Here is an 8015-nt window from a genome sequence, read left to right as displayed (position 1 = left end):
AAAAATTGGAAAAGACACTATTGGCCCTCTCCTTCTAATGTATTCACCACAGTCCCAACAGATAGGAGCACATTTGGTAAGGACACAAAACACAAGAGTAAAGCACACAGAGGATATGCTTGCGAGATTGGGGATGATGCATCTAGTTAATGTTGCTACAAAAGAGCAAATAGGTCACTGAATGGGCAAAATACTTAACCAATTCAAATGAGAGTGGGAGAGCATTTCCCACTCTTAGAGAATGTCTCAATGTCGAGGAACAGGTATGTGCGAGCAATACTAAACAATACCAATGCATAGGGTAAATGGAAAAGATTGATCCGCCATATAGTGAAGCATTCAGGGAATGAAGCATACACAGTGAAGTTAGCTTACAAAATGCTTACGTATGACACGCCACAAGAATCTCATTAACAACAGGTGTTGTGGAAATGAATATGTAGCTGCCCTCGGGACTTCAACAATTCAAAATCTTTGTCAATATTCAAAGACAGAAGGCATCTAATGGTGTATGGTGACTATTGGAATGCCCGATCCCCTCGGGACTATAGACTTGCTAAAGGTATATGGACAAGAAGATATTTCAACAATCTAGACACAAGGTTCTTCGAACAAACCATGGTTGCAATGAGTTGCTAGAAAATCTAGAAATGAACAATTGATCTATATCCATGACTTTGAATGCAGGGGAGAAGATAAAGCATCTCACTAGGGAAGTTAAAGAGAGTAAGGTAAGTAGAACCTGGTAACACTATGCAAAGTCAAAAACGAGGGGGATCGACATATGCTTAATTCTCTGTTTTTGAGTGTTTCACTGAAACCATCATCTTATCTAGAAGAGTTAGCATAAGAAGCTTGACTAAGGGTGAAGGCAATAAAATATCATGCAGATTTATTAACAATATATAACAAAAACTTCTTCTACACTAATGCAATTGTTCATCTTATCTAAGAAAGTGAGGAAATGAAATTGTCGACCTTGTCATTCATATTCCTTGAGAGAAACTTCATGCAGATCGGCGGCTTCACTTGAGCGAGGGCAAGCACAGCTTGTGGTAGAGTCCATATTCCGTCGCCACAAATCAAACCAGATGCCACTGTAGGAGCAAAGGCATCTGCCTTGGGCTTACTGACCCTTTCCCATAAAAACAATATCGTACTTCCAACAAACATGTCGATCGTGAAATATGTTCCAATGTAGAACGGAATAGCCATTGCCATTGGGATTGGTATGTACCTAGCAACCTTCTTGCCTGAGATATCTCTTATCAAGTTGATGATAATCGCAAGGCAAAGAAAATATAGCAGAGGGTGAGGCAGTGTTTAGGCAATGAACTGAAGCCATCCACACCGAGTATTGCCATGTTACGGTAGATGATGGCGTAGGGTGCTGGGTATTGACTTCCTGATGTGCCGATATCTTTGAAGGCCTTGATGAAAAGCCAGAAAATGCATGGACCGATCACACAGCCCATCGAAGTGCCAATGACTTGACTCACAAACATAGATCTTGGAGACGCTAGAGTAAGGTACCCGGTCTTGAAGTCCTGCATCAAATCTGAGGCAGTTGACACAATGCTCATCATGACACCACAAGCTGCGAGTCCTGCAAGGACACCGCCGTGAGCGGAACCAGCCCAAGCACCAACAACAAAGATAGCAAGCTTCCCATAGGTGGAAGCCAAAGACCAATCGGTAAGGCCACAGCCGTAGGCATTGCAGAATGCTAAAACTGGGGCAATGACATACGCAACCAAGATGAAGTGCCACTTCAGGGGAGGGAAGATGTGAGGGAGAGTAACGATGGCGATTATAGCAATCACCACGTAGCCTACATATGCGACCCATAGTGGAATTTGATCCTTAAGGAAAACTTCGGTTCGCTTTTCATCGGCATATGATGCAAAAGCAGTGGCAGAGGTGTCATTGTCTGTAATAGGAAGAGTGTTAGAACCCTTGCATGCAGCAACAATGAAGGTGGAGATCGTTCGACGTAGGACCTTGAGGAAGTTATAGAGGCCATCGCCAAGAATCATGGCTATGCCTATGAAAACCTGATCAAAGAAGATAGAAAGATGATACAAGAGTGAGCATAGATAGACTGACATAACTTAAAAAACTATGATATTCAGAGAAATGGTTGATGATTACTTTATAGCCATTCAAACCATGAAAGCTGCTTTGCGGGATATCAGCCGGATACCAGTGACCTTTCTGCTGATCTATAAGCGGCCACATGATTCCCCATGAAAGGATGCCACGAAGGAGGACAAACACATTGACCAAATATGGGCAGATCATTCCCACTCCAACATAAGTAGCAGAAAAGTCGAAGTAAAAACTGAAATATGGATACATAAAGCATCTAATCTATTTGTCGATGTTAAAAGAAAAAAACCATGAAAGAAAACTTGTTCAAGATATTAAGCCTACTTGTTCTCGTAGGCTTTAAGACCGAGTGTAGGGAATGCTGTAAAACCACAATCATCGCCAGCAGTATAAAACCACTGGAAGAACCCCCACAAAAAGCTACCGATAAAGCATTTGCCTAGCATCCATACTTGCCTCCTCAAAAAAGACGCAGAGGTTCTTTGACATTCTCTTGTAAATTCTAAAATGAGAAGAAGAGTAAAAAAATTCGAATGTTCATAAGATTGTTACTTGACAAGCTTTTCACCCTGCGATGTGTGGAAGCCATTAATAAGGTATGCAGTAGTAGTACCACTTGGATAGATCAACTTGTAGTCAATTATCATTATCTGAAACATAGTTTAGTAAGCATGACAACACCGATAATTAACTTATTATGATCAAGAGTAAGTGAAATGGATAGACCTTTCTGAGGGCCATGAGAGAGAACAATCCGAGAAAGCTAACGACGAACATGAATCCAATCATCCTTCCTAAGCTAGGGGCCTTTATATTCTGAGCATCATTTCGTTCTGTTGCCTGGGCAACAATTTTTGCGCTCATGCCAAAAAGATAACTTCCGAAACCACCTGTCAGCAAAATTACAATCAAGTTAAAAGCAGTAAGTTGCTTATATCGATTACAATGTTGAAAAAGATATCACAATTATCTTCGTTCAAGAGAGTATCACATACAACTGATTTCCGCCTCAGTATTAAAGGTAGTCCAAGAAACTAACAATTCTCAAGTATATAAAGCTATATCAACCAGGTTTACAAGTTAATACTTGACCTCTTGGAGTGTTTACGATAGGATCTCAAAAGAAAATTATTCAAATTACTCCAATAAAAATGTTCAATACATTGACCAACCGTGGGTTTGGTACAAGAGTTGAAGAAAGTGATTAATGTACTTTACATTCTCATAGTCTTGAGGGATGAAATGGCTCAGAAACCATGTATAAACTCATTCCATGATGCAGATCCCGATTGACTCTAATAACTGATATCATTGGAGATTTTCACTTTGGAGTCATGTAACAATGTAGCATGTTGTGTATGAGAAAAAAACTCTTTCAACTCTTGAAATCCTTCCAGTAGGATCGCTATTTCTCTAATAAAGAAATTCATCTAGTATTTGGTAGGATCTCCAATTTGTAGATATAGCTATATGAAATCTCCGAGCCACTTTTTTTTGGATCAATATTTTGTATTCTAATAGAAATAAACAAATAAGAAAATTATAAAGAAAGCTTTTCTAATAAAATTGTAACCGTTATGGGGAAATTTTGACTTGAGTTGTTGACAACTCTAATGCTTGCAATGGATATAGTTGGTATTATAAGATGATGATAATGTTTGTGATAGGGATGGCAGGGTGACGATGGTGGAGGGATTATAATGTAAAGATAATTAGAGGTGATGAAAAATCTCGTTCCGTTACCAAGTTGATCGAAACCTACATCCTATCTTGTTGGGAATCTACCTCCAATTGCCAAAAGGTTGTTCAATCATACAAAAATTTAACCCATTGACTTATTGCTTGATTTCCTCACCAAAAGGCTACATATTCATTTATAAGCATCCAATAGTGGGTTGCCAATAATTAAGAATACAAATCATAATAATTATCTTTTTATTCCAAATAAAATAAAGTGATTTGCTTATCCTAATTAAATAAATTATTCTAAAGAAAATAAAAGATAATAATTACAAGTTAAAGTAATTTAGATAATTCTCTTTTCAAGGATCATATTATTCAAGAGAATTTCCTACAACAAGCAACAATACTCTACCATCATCGAGAACCTGACTTATTCCAACTCCTTATTTACATTTTCATAATAGTTATTAAGACTATAATTTACAACAATATATCCTTCCATCATTCAGTAGAACAACAATCATTGATAACTTCGAAGTAAATATTTCATAACTCATATCTCATAACTCGATGAGGACTCAATGTAAAAGTCACTATGATATTACAAAGGAAAATATTGACATGCTCATATCTCACAATGTTGTTTTAAAAACAACAAACAAGGTCGAGAGATTTATCATATTTTTTTTATTTGAATATGTCTATATTTAGGGTTTAGAGTTTCTATAATGCAAATCGGGACGCAAAATCGGAAATGAAGAAAATAGCAGAAGAGAGCAGGCAACCGAGAAAGCGGCGATTTTTAGGGTTATGGAATGGCGGCATATCGCTGAAAGCGAGGCCATAGGCGGCGACGACGCAGGTTTGGATGACGGTGTTCTCCTACCTCGTGAAGGGCGTGCGCAGTAGACCAACGTGCTCGAGCGCCTTGGTCCAAAGCTTGACGAAGAAGAAGCCTAGGAGGCCGGCGGCGACATTGAGCGAGGGGATGATCCTCGTGGTCAAATTCAGCTTCATCACGGTGACGCTGAACATGACGGAGAGGAGGAAACTCACGACCAGCGCACACACCGTCAGTTGCTCGCGCCAGGGCGGCACGCGCTGCCCCTCGGATGTCCGCTCCACCGACGGATAATTCTTCCACCTCGTGCTCTGCGTCGTCCTTATCGCTTTTTTGTCGCCGTCGCAGGTTACAGTCCTCGCCTCGGTAGTTGATTGAAGTAGTGAACTGCCTCCGCCTTCCTCCTATTCGACGACCGGTTGATTCGGAGGAAATGGTTATGGGAATAGATAAACCAGCTATAATTATGTGAATAGATAAACCAACGAACTATAGTTTTTTTTTTTTTTCAAAAATCAAAAGAAGCTTTTATTAAAAAAATATCATATTTTTTAATTTAATGCAATAAAAAATATTATATATAGGTAGTTTTATATAAAAAAAATTATTTATTAACTTTTTTTTAAAAAAATTTAAATAATGATAGTAGCTATTTTGGCATGTTTATTTAATTACTTTGGAGTTACTATAATACTATTAGAATAAAGTATATTAGAAAGTTGTTTTAATTTTTTAAAAGTAAAGAATTTTTTTGGAAGAATAAAAATTAAGCGGCCGTTTTGATATATATATATATATATATATATATATATAATTTAGAAAAAATATATTTGCAAGATATTTTTGATAAAAATATTTGACGGCTAGAAAAGTGTTTGATGAACTATTAAATTTTAAAACTAAATGACCATAAATCTTGAATGATTAGTAGATATAGAAAATAATTATAATGGCCAGCCACTTATTTACATAAACATAAAACAAGGAGAGTTTTAATTAATTAAAATTTCCTAATTTGTCTCCGGAAATTTAAAAAATTTCTCTAATAATTTTTCCCTTCATGGTGGTTTGTAAAAAAGGAAATTCTATAAATTAAAATCTTTCTTTTAAACATATGGATAGAAATAAAGTTATCTCTAAAAATTAAAATCTCTTTTAATCTACAAATAAGGAAAGATGTCAAATCTTTTCTTAATCTTTTGTAGAAACTTATAAAAGAGAATATTTAATTTTTAAACTCTCTTTTAAATCATGAACATGGTTAAAAAAGAAAGATTTCTTAAAATTTAAAATCCACCTTTTAATCAACAAATAAGGAAATATTTCAAATTTTAAACTCTCTTTTAAACATGTGGATGATTTACAAATAAGGAAAGTTTTTTTTACCAAAAATTAAAATCATCCTTTTAATCTACAAATAAGGAAAGAGATTAATCCCTTCTCTTAATCTTTTGTAGAAAGCTATAAAAGGAAATTTTTAATTTTTTAAACTATCTTTTAAAATCATAATATCCACATAAGAAATAATTTTAATAAAAATTCTTTTTAATATTCTAGTGGCCGACCACCTAAGCTTGGGACCCAAGCTTTGGCCGGCCACCAACTTGGCTCATCCACTTGATCTTGGTCGGCCCTAGCTTGGTCGGCCCCATTAGGATGAGTAAGAAGGTGGGTATGTGATGAGTATAAATCTCTATATACAAGAGGCTACGATAGGGACCGAGAGGAGGAATTGGTTTTGATCTCCCGATGAAATTAAGCTTCCCGTGTTCGCCCCGAACACACAACTTAATTTCATCAATAATAATTCATTCCACTAAAGAACTATTATTGAACTATCGCACCAATCCCAAATTACATTTTGGGCTCCTTCTTATTATGAGTGTGTCAGTCTCCCTGTGTTTAAGATATCGAATGTCCACTAATTAAATGAGTTACTGACAACTCACTTAATTAATATCTTAGTCCAAGAGTAGTACCACTCAACCTCATCGTCATGTCGGACTAAGTCCACCTGCAGGGTTTAACATAACAATCCTTATGAGCTCCTCTTGGGGACATTATCAACCTATATTACTATGACACAGTTTCCTTCTATAATCAACACACATTATAAGTGATATCATTTCCAAACTTATCGGGCTTATTGATTTATCGAACTAAATCTCACCTATTGATAAATTAAAGAAATAAATATCAAATATATATGCTTGTTATTATATTAGGATTAAGAGCACACACTTCCATAATAACTTAGGTCTTTGTCCCTTTATAAAGTCAGTATAAAAGAGACGACCTCTAATGGTCCTACTCAATACACTCTAAGTGTACTAGTGTAATTATATAGTTAAGATAAACTAATACCTAATTAACTACGATCTTCCAATGGTTGTTCTTTTCCATCTTGATCGTGAGTTACTGTTTATAATTTATAAGGTACTGATAACATGATCCTCTGTGTGTGACACCACACACCATGCTATCTACAATATAAATTAATTGAACAACTACATTTATCATAAATATAGATATTTGACCAATGTGATTCTTATTTCTAGATAAATGTTTATACCAAAAGCTTAGGCTTTTAGTATACATCCTAACACGACGTACCGCTGAAAGTGAGGCCGTAGGCGACGACGACACAGGTCTGGATGACGGTGTTCTCCTGCCTCATGAAGGGCGTGTGAAGTAGACCAATGTGCTCGAGCGCCTTGGTCCAAAGCTTGACGAAGAAGAAGCCTAGGAGGCCGGCGGCGACATTTAGCGAGGGGATGATCCCCGTGGTCAGATTCAGCTTCATCACGATGACGCTGAACATGACGGAGAGGAGGAAACTCACAACCAGCGCCCACGTCGTCAGCTGCTTGCGCTAGGGCGGCACGCGCTGCCCCTCGAAAGTTTGCTCCACCGGCGAATCTTCTTCCGCTTCGTGCTTTGCGCCGTCCTTATCACTTTGTTGCCGCCGCCACAGGTTGCAGTCCTCGGCAGTTGATGTCTGCACCTCCACCTCGTCTGACGCCATCATACGCACCGTGAGAAGGCCGATTGTGGGGAGGGAGTGAGAATGGGGAATCGACGACCATTGATTGAAGTAGTGAGCTGCCTCCGCCTTCCTCCTATTCGATGATCGGTTGATTCGGAGGAAATGGTTAAATTTCCGGACTCCTCGACTCGGTAAACGGCTATAATTATGTGAATATGATAACTAACGAACTATCTTGATCGGCAGCTTGTTTTATTTTTCAAAAATTAAAAGAAGCTTTTGTTAAAAAAAAATATATCTTATTTTTAAATTTAATGTAATAAAAATATTATATATAGGTAGTTTTATATAAAAAATTATTTATTAACTTATTTTTTTTTAAAAAAAAAGTAAAAT

At 37.0% G+C, this 8015-nt stretch overlaps 1 pseudogene; it reads right to left on the bottom strand.

The window, feature by feature from the left end:
• Positions 1 to 948: 948 nt before the first annotated feature.
• On the bottom strand, positions 949 to 7476 carry LOC121990000 (annotated as a pseudogene).
• Between the last annotated feature and the right edge of the window lie 539 nt (positions 7477 to 8015).

Source organism: Zingiber officinale, chromosome 6B (genome assembly GCF_018446385.1).
Source record: "Zingiber officinale cultivar Zhangliang chromosome 6B, Zo_v1.1, whole genome shotgun sequence".
NCBI lineage: Eukaryota > Viridiplantae > Streptophyta > Magnoliopsida > Zingiberales > Zingiberaceae > Zingiber > Zingiber officinale.
The sequence above is the reverse complement of the archived record's forward strand: the minus strand, read 5'-3'. Positions and strand labels throughout refer to the sequence as shown.